Genomic DNA, 16,909 nt, shown 5'->3' with positions numbered 1-16,909 from the left:
TCAGTGTCCTTCAATTTGTTGCAACCAACAACTATACAAATCATATATATATATAAAATCATTAACAACAAGAACAACTGAAGAAGATAACATGATCATGATGAATATGAAAATGATGAGAGAGAGAGAGAGAGAGAGAGAGAGAGAGAGAGAGAGAGAGAGAGAGAGAGAGAGAGAGGCTCCTTCTTCATCTTCGTCGTCGTTGTCTTCGCTTCTCTAAAAACAGTTCCGTGTTGTTTTTTCCTCGCATTACATAACAAATTTATTTGTGATATATGGGTATAGAGTTGAGGGACCTTAGACATCATAAAATAATATTGTAGATCTCTTGTATTACTCAAAATAAGAGAGGGACCTTAGACTAATTTTCCCATTAATAATTTGGGTTTGAAATTTATATTTTAAATACAACCCAGCCCTGCCTATTATTAAATAAATAAATTAATTAATTGTAATATATTAAAAAATATATGGTTTTTGAAATTTTTTTTTCCTAACCCCCTCGTTGTATGTCTTTAGTAGGATAAGGACACAAAAGTATTACTTATCAGTAAAAGTCCTCCAAAAGTACATTGTGTTTTATTTGGACAAAATACCCTTATGGAATCTCAACACTAAAGTTAACAAACAGGCCCCGTTTGGTGTAGTTGTTAAAACAGCTTATAGATTATAACTTAACAGATTATAAATTATGACTTTAATCAAAAGTTGTTAATCTGTTTGGTGTAACTGTTGGATTATAAATTTAAGTTGCTGAGTAGTGTTTGTTAAATAAGTTGTGAAATAGCTTTTTCAATTAATTTTTATTTTTTGTTTGTCTACATTTCTCATAAAAAATAATAATAATAATCTATAGTCCATTTGAGTCTTTTTTATTTTTAAAAAAATAATAAAAAAAAAATTTAAGAGTATAACCATAAATTAACATGTCCACAGCAGAAGCTGATAATCAGAAGTAAGGGGTGAGAAGCTTCTCAGAATCAGCTTTTTTGAATTAAAATAAGCTGTTAGAATTAGAAACTGTTTGAAATAAGTTTAACCAAACAGTCCAAAATAACTTTTTCAAAGCTAAAAGCCATAAGTTGGCTCTGAAAAGCTGAAACAAACACCCCCATAACACATACTTCTCAAAATTGGAATAATTTTCAAAACTTAAAAATTTAATAAATTTTGATGTAGATTTTTGTTTTTCATAAAATTTATATTTTTATAATTCTTTTGTCGAGATCTATCAAATAAGATCCATGATGAACATGAAATTTTAAAAAAATAAAATTGTCAAAATTGTATTGAGTTGGCTATCTTCAGTCAATTAAATTTTTGTGACTTTTAATTAGAGAAATTTTATTGACTTGTAGTAGTGACAATGATATTTTACTAACTTCAATGAAATTTTCTTAACTAAGTCGGTGAAATTTCGCTCTTACTACTTGATTAGAGAAATTTTACTGTATTCAAAGCAGTGGAATTTTTAATTGCACTTATAAAATTGAAGGTCGAATGCAAATTTTTTTACCTAATTTTAAATTTATGACTAAAAATTTCAAACTGACGGCTCCAAAATTATAAAATTTTATGCTCTAAAAATTAATAAAAAATATTTGTTTAAAAATACATCAAGTTAGCCTGAGGGTTACACTACAACAAAATGTGCCTTTGCCGACTAAAATTGGCGACTAAAAAAAATTTAGTCGCCTAAAGTTATGGAATTGATGACCAATAAGTTTTTTTAGTCACCAAAAGTAAATATTTAGCTACTAATTTTTTTTTAGTCGACGTATATTGATTATTGGCGACTAAAAAAAAATTTAGTCGCTAAAAATGCCAGAATTGGCGACAAAAAAAAAATTAGTCGCTGTATATTGAGTTTTGGCTACTAAAACCATTTAGTCGCCGAATGGAAAATAAAAAATTATTTTTTATCTTTGGCGACCAAAAGTTTGGTCGCAAAAACTTATTTTCAACGACCATAACATATTTTAGTCGCCATATATTGAGTTTTGGCTACTAAAACCATTTAGTCGCCCAATGGAAAATAAAAAATTATTATTTATCTTTGGCGACCAAAAGTTTGGTCGCCAAAAACTTATTTTCAGTGACCAAAAAATATTTTAGGCGCCAAAAAACTAAAATATTTGGAGGCAGACATTTCAAATTTTGGAGGGATTTATAAAATTGATAATGTGTAATATATATATATATATATATTATATTTGGTTTCCAAACCACAAATAGTGCCTCTATCTCTGTCTCTCTCTCTCTCTCTCTCTCTCTCCTTCTATCTCTGCCTCTCCGCTGCTCTTCTCTCCTCTCTCTCTCACTTCCGCTCCACCAGTCGTGCCTCCGCCGTTCCTTCTCGCAGTCGCCAACAACTGGAGCACTGATTCACCTAGATTTGCCCTATTTTCTTGGACATCACAACCATTCTCAGTTCAAAACTCCAAACCCTAAACTATAGTTTCAAATTCGATTCTTTCCAATTCTCTCTCTTTATATATATAGGTAGGTGTGTGTATATATATATTATATATTGTGGTGGGTAGAGTATATAATTAAGGGATTTTTTCTGAACCCACCAACACCGTCCAACGCCCTACAATGGCATTGGAGAACGAAGACAAACCCACCTCCTCCTCTCCTGCTACTACTGTGCCACCGCTTTCACTTCCACCTGCGCCTCACGACTTTATGCAGAAATTCAGGCTCTACGAGACTCAATCGGTACCCAAATCTTCCTCTCCTTCTTCTTATTTTGTTGTTTTCCATCTCTTGACTTGCCTAGTTGCTACTGCTTTGATCCAAAATGGGATCTTAGAATTTTTTTTTGGATTTGGTGCTATAAATGTCCCCATTTTTTTTTTTGTATTATTTTTTTAAGCTTAAAATGACTCGATTTTTTTTAAAGCTTAAATGTCCCCCTGTTTTGATCCATCATTCTTAGTTTTTCTTTGATTGATTTGGCATTTGGATGTGCACTGGAACTGAACCAATCCTAGGTATTGTACTTTTACATAAAATTGATGTCAGGCATGTGATTGATTGAATTAGGTTTATCATATTTTCGTAAATGCTCAACTTAAATTTTAGTATTCTTTTTCCTGGCTCTGTAATAAACATTCATATAGGCCAAACAAATAATTTTATTGAATAAGGTAATGGTGTTCTATCTATTTTCATGGTGTTGGTTATGTGGTCTTTCTCTATGTCTTGAAACTTACTATTAAATTAACAAGAAGTCTAAAGACATAAAATCGAATAGAAAACAAAACACACAAAATTATTATTTACTTATTGTTTTGTTTTTATACTTGTTACAGGTTGCGTGGGATATATACAGGTTTTGGACAAATTAATTAAAATAAATAAAAAAAAAACATAAAACGATGAGGTGGAGTTCCTCCTGAATGGACTTCTTTCTTATTGTCACAGCTTAAGTTCAGTTGTATGTTATTGTTAGAAATCCTGGCATGGCCATTGATGAGGTGGACATGCATGGTTGCTTTCTTTTATTGGAAATAAGGCAGTCCTTTGAATGGAAAATAAGTTTCTTTTCTATATTGAATTTGTGATAGCATGGTGCATGAAATTTTGCAGGAGGGCCTACTGATAAGACCTGTGGAGTCCTAAACCTTACGTGATCACAAATTATTTTTTGTAAGATGTTTGACTAAATGTAGTTCATGTTGGAAAATTTGGTTTATAAGGCTTATTTTGGGCCAACTTTGAGCCCAAAATTGAGTGGGCCCCAAACGTCTTTTGAGGCGGGTCCGAATAGGTGACGTGTTCCTTGCCGCATGGCAAGTCACACGGTGAAGACGGTTCGTCAAAACCATTTATGAGTGAATGAGAAGTAGACGTCGTTTTCGGGTTCGTGGAATGGACATTTAAAGAATTGAATGTAGGTTTCCTTGTAATGGGTTGTCCTACATTAAAACTTTAAGAGAGTTTTTTTGTGTATATAAGCTCTAGACTGCAACACTTGGGTTAGGCCCCAAGGGGCACCCCAAGTTTGTAGAAGGGAGGAGTTATGGACAAAGTGAACCTTAGCCCAAACCACCACACATGCGCGCGTTGCCGCTCGTCCAGCCAAGCCGTGCCGGTCGGGTCGGTTCTAATATTATTTTTTTGGACAAAAATTTATTTAAATTTTTCCAATTTCAAATTCAAATTTAAATTCAAATTTTTGTTTTCCTAAAGTTGTACCTCTTTCAAAACTGTTCCAATAGTTAAAAAAAAAAAAAAACTATTTCAACAGTTTAAAACTTTGTTCCAGCAACGGATATATTTTCAAACTGTTTGAAAAACTGTTCCAAGAAGCAACAGACAGATTCAGTTATATAACTGCTCCGAATCTGTTTGAATTTCAAAATAGTATCTGTTGACACTAGTTTGCACGCGTTCAGTGACAAATAACACTTGTTCGGGGCTGTGAATTTTGCCTATAATACACTTCAATTCCAGCAGTCTTGGCATGGAAAAAAAAAAAGTCTGAAATTAATTCTTTTGTGCTGTCCAACTTTTATCTTTGGTGCATTATTCTTCATATTAGTTTTAGAATAACTTTCAGAGAGTTAGAACACAGGTTTGGTTCGCCATACAATTTGTTTTGGAGTGCTACTACAAATTGGTTAAGATCATTGTATCCTGGGAGATAGACGCCACATAACCGTAAGCACCGTAGTGAGGCGAATATGTCTTAATGACAGAGTGTCACACACTTGACTTGGTCTTTTATTTTTAATTCAGTTCGATAAATAAATTCGGTGCGTTATATACTTATTTGTTTGGTTTCCTAGATGTTGATTTGTGATTATGTATCAATTTTAAGTAGTATATAACAATCCCAATCAAACTATCAAGACAAATCTACACAAGGATTTTACGTGGAAAAACCACAATTGGACACCTCCAATTGTGATAAAAAAAAAATCACGGGCAATAGCCACAAAACAAACCACTAAGAAGATATAAAGGAATTACACAGGTATAGTCTCAATTACCTAGCGAATCCACGCCCGAATTGAACCAACCTCTATGTGCCTCTTCCAACCCCGTCTTCACTTCGAAATTGTCTTGACGATGAGCCACTCCGGAATCCACCAAAGCTTCAGGCTCGAATTCTTCAGAATCCACCAAAGAACAACTCTCACTTTTGTGTAGAGCAAACAAATAATCCTTTGATGTGTACTCTTTAAACCATAAATTGGATACTCAATCCAAACATCAAAGAAAACTAGCAAAATATCCTCAGAGATAAACCTTAGAACCCAAAAAGAAAATCTGGAGAAGTTATCCTAGATTTGGACTGAAACACGTATTTATAGAAAACTGTCCCGCGATCTCCGCTCGAGTGTCAAAACGGCCGCTTGAGCGTACCTACGCTCGAGCGCGGAAAGTTCCCCTCGAGCGGGAAAAAACAACATCCAGTATTTTTGCAGCCGAATAAACTTCTGTAACTCAGCATTCTCCGCTCGAGTGGGGGAATGGACGCTCGAGCGGGGAGGTAACTTGGAATGCATTTTTGCATTTTGCTTCGGGGATGCTGCCCCTTGACCTTGCCGTGGCGCTACCCCCTAGACCCCCACGAGCTGACCGGGTAGTTCGATCCCTGTCATAATCAACGAAGTGGCAATCTTGAAAGTATTAACATCACAAACTTCTCTGTAAGGCATAATTCGGGTTGGATTCGCATCTAAACACTCATAGCCTCACTGAAATAAAAAGTGCGAAAACAAATACAACTTAAAGGAGTTTTGTCAAACGGGATTGTCAAGAATAAAAACCTAACAGTTTGGTTTTGTTTCAGTTTATTTTATTTACACAGAAGATTGTTCCAACAATCTTAAGACAGATTCGAATTATTCTGTTTACATAATTTTTCGTTTGTTTCCCTTTCTCTTTCTTCTTTTATAGAAATTATTTTCTGTGAATTTACAATATAGTATTCTGGTTGGAAAAACAAATAGTGATTATATGCTATTTGATAAATAGTAGTAATATACTGTCTATTTTTTTTGACAACTAGTAGTAATATACTGGTGTCATTAACAATTTAGAATATTTATTTGTGGAATTTTGTCAGAAATTAATTTTGGTTTTCTTAATTTATTTCTGAGTGTTCATTAATTAAAAAATTCTGTTTTAGTTTTTTTTTTAAATTATTGAAGTGCTACAGAAATTTAATTTTCTGTGTAGAATTAATTTGGTTAAATAAAATTTTATTTTATTTCCAACTTATTGAAAAATAAAATTTATATTTTTGTTTCTTTTATTTTTACAGAATTTAATTCTGTGAATTTGGATTAATTTTCTATGTAATATAAATTCTAATTATAATTTTGTTTTATAATTTATAATTTATGGCTACTGAAACTGGTCAAACCAATGTTCAAACCAGTACTGGTATGGTGATTGCCATTGCACCTACCTCTCCTTATGTTGGGACTATACCAGTGAATCATGGTAAAAAGCCAGAGAAGTTCTTAGAAACTGGCTTTCGTAAAGGCAAAGGAAGATCAAGTAAGAAGGTTGCTAAAGCCAAAATGACCGAAATGGATAAAATTTCCAATGGTGTAGATGTCATAAATCTTTCTGCAATTGTTTTCGAGGCAAATCTTGTCGGAAATCCTAAAGAATGGTAGTGGACACTGGTGCTACTCGCCATATTTGTGCTGACAAAAAGATATTCACATCTTATTCTACAGTGGACAATGGTGAACAACTTTTTGTGGGTAACTCCTCAACTTCCAAAGTTGAAGGACAAAGAAAGATTCTACTCAAGATGACATCAGGAAAGGAACTCACTCACAACAATGTGCTGCATGTACCGGACATTCGCAAGAATCTTGTTTCCGGATCTTTGTTGAGTAAAAATGGGTTTAGGCTGGTTTTTGAAAGTGACAAGTTTGTACTTACCAAAAACGGGATGTATGTAGGTAAATGTTACATGTCTGATGGCCTTTTCAAGATGAATGTAATGACCGTTGTACCCTCAGTTATTAATAAAAATACATCTTCTTCTTACTTGCTTGAGTCTTCAAATTTATGGCATGGTAGACTAGGACATGTTAATTATGGATCTTTACGTAGATTAATTAATATGAAATGTTTACCTGAATTTGATATTGATTCAAATCATAAATGTAAAATTTGTGTTGAGGCAAAATTATCTAAAACTCCTTTTCATTCAATTGAAAGAAGTACGGAACCACTTGAATTAATTCATAGTGACATTTGTGATTTTAAATCAATTCAAACTAGAGGTGGGAAAAAATATTTTATCACTTTTATAGATGACTATACTAGATATAGTTATGTTTATTTAATTCAAACCAAAGATGAAACTTTGGAAACTTTCATTCAATATAAGAATGAAGTTAAAAATCAACTTAGTAAGAAAATTAAGAAACTTAGAAGTGATAGAGATGGTGAATATGAATCACCTGAGTTTTGTAAAGAATATGAAATAATTCATCAAACCACTGCTCCTTACTCACCTCAGCAAAATGGAATTACTGAAAGAAAAAATAGGACTTTAAAAGAAATGATGAATGTCATGTTAATAAATACTAGATTACCTCAGAACTTGTGGGGGGAAGCAATACTTTCTGCTAATTATATATTTAATAAAGTACCTCGAAAGAAAATGAATCAAACACCTTATGAAATGTGGCATGGAAGAGTACCATCCTACAAATACTTAAAAGTGTAGGGGTGTTTGGCTAAAGTGGCTATTCCTAGTCCTAAAAAGACTAAGATAGGTTCTAAGACTATTGATTGTATTTTCATTGGTTATGCTAAGAATAGTAGTGCATATCGGTTTTTGATTCATAAATCAAAACATTCTGAAATGCATGTAAATACTATTATTGAATCTCGGAATGCATCTTTCTTTGAACATGTATTTTCAAATAAGACTGGACAAAAGACTAGTAGTAATAAAAGATCTTTTGATGCTATTACTAGTAATGATCAAGAACAAGATCAAGAGGAAGAGATATATCAAAATGAAAAAGAGGAACTTAGGCGTAGTAAACGTGCTAGAATCTCAAAATCTTTTGGTCTAGATTTTCTAACATATTTGTTAGAAAATGAGCTTTCAACTTTTAAAGAGGCTATGTCCAGTCCTGAAGCTCCTTTATAGAAAGAAGATGTCAATAGTGAAGTTGAATCCATCTTGCAAAATCACACTTGGAAATTGGTGGATTTGCCACCAGGTTGTAAACCTCCTGGGTACAAGTGGATTTTCAAAAGAAAAATGAAAGCGGATGGATCAATTGACAAATACAAGGCAAGACTTGTGGTCAAAGGATTTAGACAAAAAGAAGGTCTTGATTACTTTGACACATACTCACCGGTTACTAGAATAACATCCATTAGAATGCTAATTGCTATTGCATCTTTGTACAATCTAGAAATTCATCAAATAGATGTGAAAACCGCTTTCTTAAATGGTGAGTTAGATGAAGAAATTTACATGGAACAACCAGAAAGATTTTCTGTTCCAGGAAAAGAAAAGAAAGTGTGTAAATTGGTTAAATCATTATATGGTTTAAAGCAAGCGCTAAAGCAATAGCATGAGAAATTTGACAAGGCAATGATGTCAAATGGTTTTAAAATTAATGAGTGTGACAAATGTGTTTATATTAAAAACATAGACAAATGTTATGTCATTGTATATCTTTATGTAGATGATATGCTCATCATAAGTAGTAATAATGATATGATTAAAACTATTAAGAAAATGTTGAATAAACATTTTGATATGAAGGACATGGGCATTGTTGATGTAATTCTTGGTATGAAAATTACTAAAACATCAGAAGGTTGTGCTTTGTCACAATCTCATTACATTAAAAAAATACTTGACAAATTCAGCAAAGATGATGATTATCTTGCTAGAACACATGTAGATGTTAATTTGTTTCAATCTAAGAATGTACAGGAAAGTATTTCTCAATTAGAGTATGCCCAAATTATTGAAAGCTTAATGTACTTGATGAACTTCACTCGCCCAGATATAGCTTATGCAGTAAGTAAATTAAGTAGATATACAGGTAATCCGGGAGTAGAACACTGGAAAGCAATTATAAGGGTTTTAAGATATTTCTAATTTACTCGTAACATTGGGCTAAATTATACTAGATATCTAGCAGTACTTGAAGGATACTGTGATGCGAATTGGATATCGGATACTAGAGACTCAAAGTCCACCAGTGGGTATGTCTTTACTCTTGGTGGGGCGGCTGTATCTTGGAAATCTTCCAAACAGACTTGTATTGCTAGGTCTACTATGGAATCAAAATTCATAGCTTTAGACAAAGCTGGGAAAGAAGCAGAATGACTTCACCACTTCCTTGAAGATATTCTAATATGGCCAAAACCGGTGCCTGCTATATGCATACATTGCGATAGTCAATTAGCAGTAGGTAGAGCACAGAGTCATATGTATAATGGTAAGTCACGACACATTCGTCGTCGACATAACACCGTGAGACAACTACTCTCTAATGGAATTATTTCCATTGAATATGTGAAGTCTAAAGACAACATAGCGGATCCACTAACCAAAGGGTTAGCAAGAGGGTTAGTTAAGAATTCATCGAGGGGAATGGGACTTAAGCCTATTAAATAAGAGCTACCACAACGGCAACCCAACTTAGTTGACTGGAGATCCCAAGATCTAGGTTCAAAGGGATAATCGAGTTATGTATGACTCAAAAGGATCACTGGGGAGTCTAACTTCTACCCATTTCTATGATGAAATAGTGATGTCTGCAGCGTTTTAGGTTAAGTAAAATTTTAATGATTCTTATATCTAGGTAAACCTAGTGGAGTATGGTAGGATACTCGTCATAAGAATCACCTATGTGAGTGTGAACTAGGCCAGTTCTATGAGATTTGTGAAGGGCTACAATTCTCTAGAGCACTCATGAAAGACCAGGTTGTTCAGGGCCAAAATGAACATAATAATGAAAACTAAACTGTGTCTGGGATATACTGTGTGAGTTCTATTGTCTTGGTTTAGATAAACGGCTGAACAGTTCAAGACATCATGTTCACTAGTTAGTTAGTAAATCCGATAGTGTCTCACAATAGAAGGTTCAAAGCCAAAAGCTACCTATCCTTTGCAGAATATTTTCAATTTCTCTACTCTTTGTATTTAGATCATGTTGTTGCATTTTCTCTTCGTCAAATTCCATTCATGTGGGGGATTGTTGGAAAATTTGGTTTATAAGGCTTATTTTGGGCCAACTTTGATCCCAAAATTGAGTGGGCCCCAAACGTCTTTTGGGGTGGATCTAAATAGGTGACGTGTTCCTTGCCGCATGGCAAGTCACATGGTGAAGACGATTCATCAAAACCATTTATGAGTGAATGAGAAGTTGACGTTGTTTTCGGGTTCATGGATTGGACATTTAAAGAATTGAATGTGGGTTTCCTTTTAATGGGTTGTCCCACATTGAAACTGTAACAACCCTCACCTTGTCTTAGTCATGTTTGCATGATTTGCATGATCCTTGTCTTGATTAAGCTTGCCTATTTGCAGACTTTGATTTGTTTTATCTAAGTGTTGTTTACATACTTTGTTCCTTGCTTACGTGTGTTAGGCCGAGGTCATCTTAAGTCTAGGTCGCACCTTTGAACCTTTTACACCTAGGACCATCTTGGAACCACTTTGGTTGACCTCCACCTTCGTTCTGGCATATTGGCCGAGATGTCGTCATCTTGGCCGAGGTATACATCACCTAGGCTGAGATATGTATCATCTAGGCTGAGATGTTATCGTTTAGACAACCTAAATCTTTGATCCCTGCACCTAGTGATTTTGTCCCTGGACTGGTACGACCTCGACTGAGGTGTGGCACATCTAGGCCAAGGTGTGGCACAGCTAGGCCAACTGTTGTCCTTCCTAGCCGAGATCATTGAGACCCTAGTTACCGAAGCTTTGTCCTAGTCGAGATCATTACCCCCCGAAGTGCCCATGTCACCTTACTTGTTGCTTACACTTTGTCATGCTCTTGTCTTATCAATCTATCACCTTTTTAAGGAGATCCAACCAGCCATTGCCATGTGTCCCAGCAGAGGGTTAAGTCAGGCAGCAGAGTTAGAATTATATCATTTTGTGTCATATCTCTTGCATGGTAGAGAGAGAAGCTCTAGGAAGAGGAGAGGAAGTTGGAGTGAGAGAGCTAGATCCCAAGCTTGATCTTTAGAGTTTGAGTCATTTAATCCGTGTTTTGAGGTTAGAATCTTGACATACTCTTGTTATTCTTTATGTTGATCCGATTGCATTGCATGATCTAGCATGATTCATGAACCATGCATTGATTTAAAGCTTGCTTTAGAAAGAGAAAATAATGTTCTTATGTTCTTGAGATAAAACCATGTTTTGATCCGAAAGTTTGTAACAAGTTCCATGTTTTTCTGTTTATTTCCATGAAATCTTCAAGTATGGGTACCCAAGTCCATGTTTTCAAACTCATCTCATGAAAACTCAGATTTCGAATAAAGAAGTTATGAATTTAGCATTTCATGCTCTTCATGTTCTTCAAGAGGGAAACCCAGATTTTCCCAGACTTCATTTCCTTGAATGTGGTTGTCGGGAACACACCTCGGCCAAGAGGTGTGGGACCTCGGCCTAGACCTGGTTAGTACCTACCATGTTTTCCCGAGATGAAAAGGCAGTGTTGTAACTTCCAGCATGTTTTGCTTTGTTTTGACTTGATTTTATAAGAAATGCCAAGATCCTTTCCTGTCATGTAAAGCTTGTTTTAAGGATGCATTTCATATCCATCTTTAAGCATCTCACCTTGTCTTATTGAAACGCATTCAATGGGATTTATTATGTGCTTGTAGGCCTTGGATCCTTGCTTGTAATTCCTACACTCGAAGAGCTATGTGAGTGGTATTTTTAATAAAGCTATGTTATAATGTTTTGATGAAAGCTTTACTTTGCTTTGTTTTGGAAAAGTATTTGATCAAGCATGAATGATTGTCCCTAGTTTTGTATCTAATATTATAATTGTTTTGATGACATTCTGGGAAAGTCTTTAGTGCCAGGGAACTAGAATGCAACTGCACCCCTGTTTTGAAAGTCCTTAGTGCCAGGGGACTATAATGCAACTGCACCCTTGTTTTGCCACTGACGGTTTTCCGTGTGGGTTTGTTTGTCCGAAATGTCATCTCTTGTATTATATTGATGCTAGTAAGCATCCCTTGAAGATTTGAAAGACTTGATTAATGGACTTGGTTCATCCCTTGATTTTGTATAAGTTATGCTATGTATTGTTTAGGAAAGAGGTCTTGAATATCATTCATGCAAAACCTTTATTACTGGTATCATTCACTGAGTATCCAAGCTCACCCTCTCTATATATATGTAGATGACGAGCAGGAAGGCGGTGACGCCTAGATGATTGTTTGCAAGATGTTTTTGGATTCATGTTTTGTAGCATCTTGAAGATTGTGCTTCTTGGCTTGTAGTTATCTCTTTTGTATATGTCGGCTTGAGAAGCCTTTTGATCAAGATGTAATATGTATTTATTTTATTTGTACTCAAGTTGTAAAGCCACGTTACGTATGACATTTCATTTGATCTATGCACAGCTCTTGTGGACTATTTAGATTTAAATTTATTGCTTCCGTACTTATAAGCCCCATACGTATACTCTGATTGTGTGTGATCTTTGTAAGTTGGCCTTTGGTAATCTTGGATTACTGGCCATTACGGCAGCATTCTACTAGGGGCGGAATGGGGTCGTGACAGATTGGTATCAGAGCATCGGTTTCTTATAGTACGTTATTCACACACTTTGAGTCCTAAAGAGCATAGGATGTCCCTTAGAATGATATTAGGATTGCATCATATTGCTTGCTACTTGACAAGGTGTGCATCATCTCGGCATAACTATTTGTTACTTGCGTACATGTTTATTTGCTCATTTTGTTTTAAAGTCATATTTTGCATACTCCTAGCATCATGAGAAGGGTTAGACCTCCCGTTGGCCGAGATCATTCTGAGGACAGATTGGAAAGGTTGGTCGAAGGTTTGGTCCGTTATTTGAGATAACCTAGGCCTCAAGACACTAGTACTACCTCTACCCAGGCCGAGCAGACAAACGGCCGATACGCATCTCCGTCTCCACCTCCACCTCCTCCAGTGCCGCAAGTGCCTCCACAGCAAGCTTTGTATGGGGACGGTACGATAACCTTGATCAAAGAGTTCAAAAAGATGAACCAGCCGAGGTTCCAAGGGGGTATAGAGCCGATGAAAGCCGAAGTATGGGTTTTGGAAATGGAGAAGTTGTTCGAGATTTTTCCTAGCACCGACGCTCAGAAGGTGTTATTAGCAGCATTCACATTGGACGACGATGCTCGAAGATGGTGGATGATGATTCGAGAAGGTGACCCAGGTTTGACTTGGGCCAAATTTTTGGAGTTATTTTATAACAAGCGTTTCCCCCTTAGTGTCCGAGACCGCAAGACCATAGAGTTCCAGACTCTGACACAAGGCGACAAGACAGTGGCGGAATACGACCGTGCTTTTACCAAATTGGCAAGATATGCGCCTCACATGATTGACGACAAATACCGAAAGGCTAGGAAGTTCGAAAGTGGGTTGTGTGGATCGATACAAGACCGAGTGAATATGCTCAACATGCCGACTTACGTTGTTGTGTTAAACAAGGCCATCCTGGCAAAAGCTAACTTGAACCGATATCAGAGTTCCGGAGAGAGCCAGAGGAAAATGTAGAATTATGATAATTGCCGAGTTCCGTTTAACGCCAAGAAGAAGATGAATGTGGGCAGCTCCAGTAACTCGAATCAAGAGAGTGATACTAAGCCGATGTATTCAAATTGTGGGAAGCCACATTTCGGGGTCTGTCGTTGGGCGTCAGGGGCTTGCTTCGAATGTGGCGAGATGGGTCACCGAGTGAAAGACTGTCCGAAGGCAAAGGCTGATGATGGTAAGAAGAATGGGAACACCTCGGGTCCGGCACAGAAAGGAAACGTCGGGAAAGGACAGATGAGGCAGGGCAGAGTTTTTGCATTGGTGCCAGGAGACACTCAGAATACCGAGACAGTAGTGTCAGGTATACTTCCTATTTGCTCATAAGATGCATACATATTGATTGATTCGGGTTCTACGCATTCGTTTGTATCTACTAAGTTTGTCGAGAAGTTGAATAGGAAACTAGAACTCCTTGGTTATATGTTATCTGTATCTGCTCCATCTGGGAGAACTATGATTGTTGCATCCATTTATAGGGCGTGTGATGTTGTGATAGAGGACGTAGAATTGTTAGTTGATTTGATGCCGTTAAGCCTGACTCATTTTGATGTTATATTGGGGATGGATTGGTTAGTAGCGAATCATGCATCCATAAATTGTGTTTTCAAAAGTGTCACGTTGAAACCCTCGAACCAAGCCGAGGTTACATTTCAGGGAAAAGGGGTAGTATCTCCACCTTACTTGATCTCATCCATGAGAGCTTATAAGTTGATCAAAAAGGGGTGTCAAGGTTATCTGTGTAGTATACTAAGTGATTCGAATGGAAGCATTGAGTTAGCCGACATCCCGATTGTTAGAGAGCTCCCCGACGTCTTTCCAAATGATTTGCCTGGTCACTTGGTCGATAGGGAAATAGAATTTACTGTTGACGTTATGTCGGGAACCCAGCCTATCTCTTAAACACCATATAGAATGACCCCAGCCGAACTTAGGGAGTTGAAGGTGCAATTACAAGAGTTGTTAGACAAGGGTTTTATTAGGCCGAGCACTTCACCCTGGGGAGCCCCAGTTCTATTTGTTAAGAAAAAGGATGGTACACTTCGCCTTTGTATTGACTACCGAGAACTGAACAAGGTAACCATTAAGAATAAGTACCCATTGCCGAGGATCAATGATTTACTTGATCAACTACAGAGGGCACGAGTCTTTTCTAATATCGATCTCAGGTCGGGCTACCACCAGCTCAAGGTTAAAGCCGAGGATGTTGAGAAGACTATTTTTCGGACGAGGTATGGCCACTACGAATTTTTGGTTATGCCCTTTGGAGTAACTATTGCTCCTGCAGCATTCATGGATCTGATGAATAGGATCTTCAAGCCGTACCTAGACGAGTTCGTGGTTGTTTTCATCGACGATATATTGATGTATTCCAAGAGTGAAGTTGAGCATGAGAAGCACCTTAGACTTGCCCTAGAAATTCTGAGAGATAGAAGATTATATGCCAAGCTTAGCAAAAGTGAGTTTTGGCTTTCCAGCATTTCATTTTTGGGGCATGTGATTAATGAAGAGGGTATCTCCGTTGATCCAAGTAAGATTGAAGCCGTTGTGAATTGGCCGACACCGACCAATGTGTCCGAGGTTCGTAGTTTTCTGGGTTTGGCCGGTTATTACAGAAAGTTTGTGAGGGGCTTTTCGAAGATTGCAATACCTTTGACACAACTAACTCAGAAATGAGTGGCGTATGAATGGACCGAGGATAGGGAATCAGCCTTCCAGGAGCTAAAGACGAGGTTAGTCACAGAACCAGTTCTTGTACTACCGTCAGGTAATGAGGGATTTCAAATTTATAGTGATGCATCACATAAGGGTTTGGGTTGTGTATTAATGCAAGGGGGTAAAGTCATAGCATATGCATCTCGTCAATTGAAACCCCATGAGAAGAACTATCCCACCCATGATCTAGAATTACCAGCCGTAGTATTTGCTTTGAAGATTTGGTGTCATTACTTGTATGGAGCTTCTTGCCAAGTTTTCACAGATCACAAGAGTTTGAAGTACTTGTTCACTCAGAAAGAACTAAATATGAGACAGAGAAGGTGGCTTGAGTTATTGAAGGACTACGACATGCAGATCCAGTACCATTCAGGTAAAGCGAACTCGGTAGCTGACGCATTGAGCAGGAAGACAGATGGGAATTTGGCATGTCTAGCGATGGTTTCAGTGGAGCTGACTATTATTGAGGAAGTGAAGACCAGGCAGGTGGAGGATGAATTCTTCAAGAAAGTGATTGACGAGTTTGTCACCAAGCCAAGGTCAGGGTACACCATTGAGAATCAGGTACTTAAGTTTGAAGGAAGGTTGTGTGTGGCCGATGTCCCGGAGTTAAAAAGGAGAATTTTGCAGGAATCACATGGTTCCAAATTTACAGTACATCCCGGGAACACCAAGATGTATCAAGATGTGAAGCAAACTTTTTGGTGGCCAAATATGAAGAGAGAAATAGCCGAGTTTGTATCTCAGTGTCTATATTGTCAACAAGTGAAAGCAGAGCATCAGAGGGCAGCAGGACTTCTTCAACCTTTGTCAATTCCTGAGTGGAAATGGAAACACATCTCCATGGATTTTGTGGTTAGTTTGCCGAAGACGCAGAAAGGTATGGACTCGATTTGGGTCATCATTGACAGATTAACTAAGTCAGCACACTTCTTGCCTGTTCAGACTACTTTCAATGTTGACTGACTTGCTGTACTGTATATGAATGAGATTGTTAGACTCCATGGAGTGCCGATGTCCATTGTATCAGACCGAGATCCAAAATTTGTTTCTACATTTTGGCAGAGTTAACAAAGGGCCTTGGGAACCGAGTTGAAGTTTAGCACAGGTTTTCACCACCAGACCAATGGACAAACAGAAAGAACGATTCAGACACTCGAAGATATGCTCAGATTATGTGTGTTGGATTTCAAGGGAAGTTGGGAAGTGCATCTACCATTAGTAGAATTCGCTTACAACAACAGTTATTAAGCTAGCATTGGCATGGCGCCGTACGAAGCTTCGTATGGGAGGAAGTGCAGATCGCCAATATGTTGCACTGAAGTAGGAGATAAAGCTTTGATCGGTCCCGAGCTAATTCAAGTTACAACCGAGAAGATTAAGCTCATTCGACAAAGGATC

General features: G+C 37.0%; 1 long non-coding RNA gene across 1 annotated transcript; it reads left to right on the top strand.

Moving 5' to 3' along the window:
• Nucleotides 1-2,232: 2,232 nt before the first annotated feature.
• On the top strand, nucleotides 2,233-3,555 carry LOC114305552 (uncharacterized). The gene is made up of 2 exons (XR_003644412.2): nucleotides 2,233-2,721; nucleotides 3,318-3,555. It is a non-coding gene; the product is annotated as an uncharacterized LOC114305552 (long non-coding RNA).
• The last annotated feature ends 13,354 nt before the right edge of the window (nucleotides 3,556-16,909 follow it).

This window comes from Camellia sinensis, chromosome 1 (assembly GCF_055761805.1).
Source record: "Camellia sinensis isolate YWXY chromosome 1, ASM5576180v1, whole genome shotgun sequence".
Taxonomy (NCBI): domain Eukaryota; kingdom Viridiplantae; phylum Streptophyta; class Magnoliopsida; order Ericales; family Theaceae; genus Camellia; species Camellia sinensis.
The sequence above is the reverse complement of the archived record's forward strand: the minus strand, read 5'-3'. Positions and strand labels throughout refer to the sequence as shown.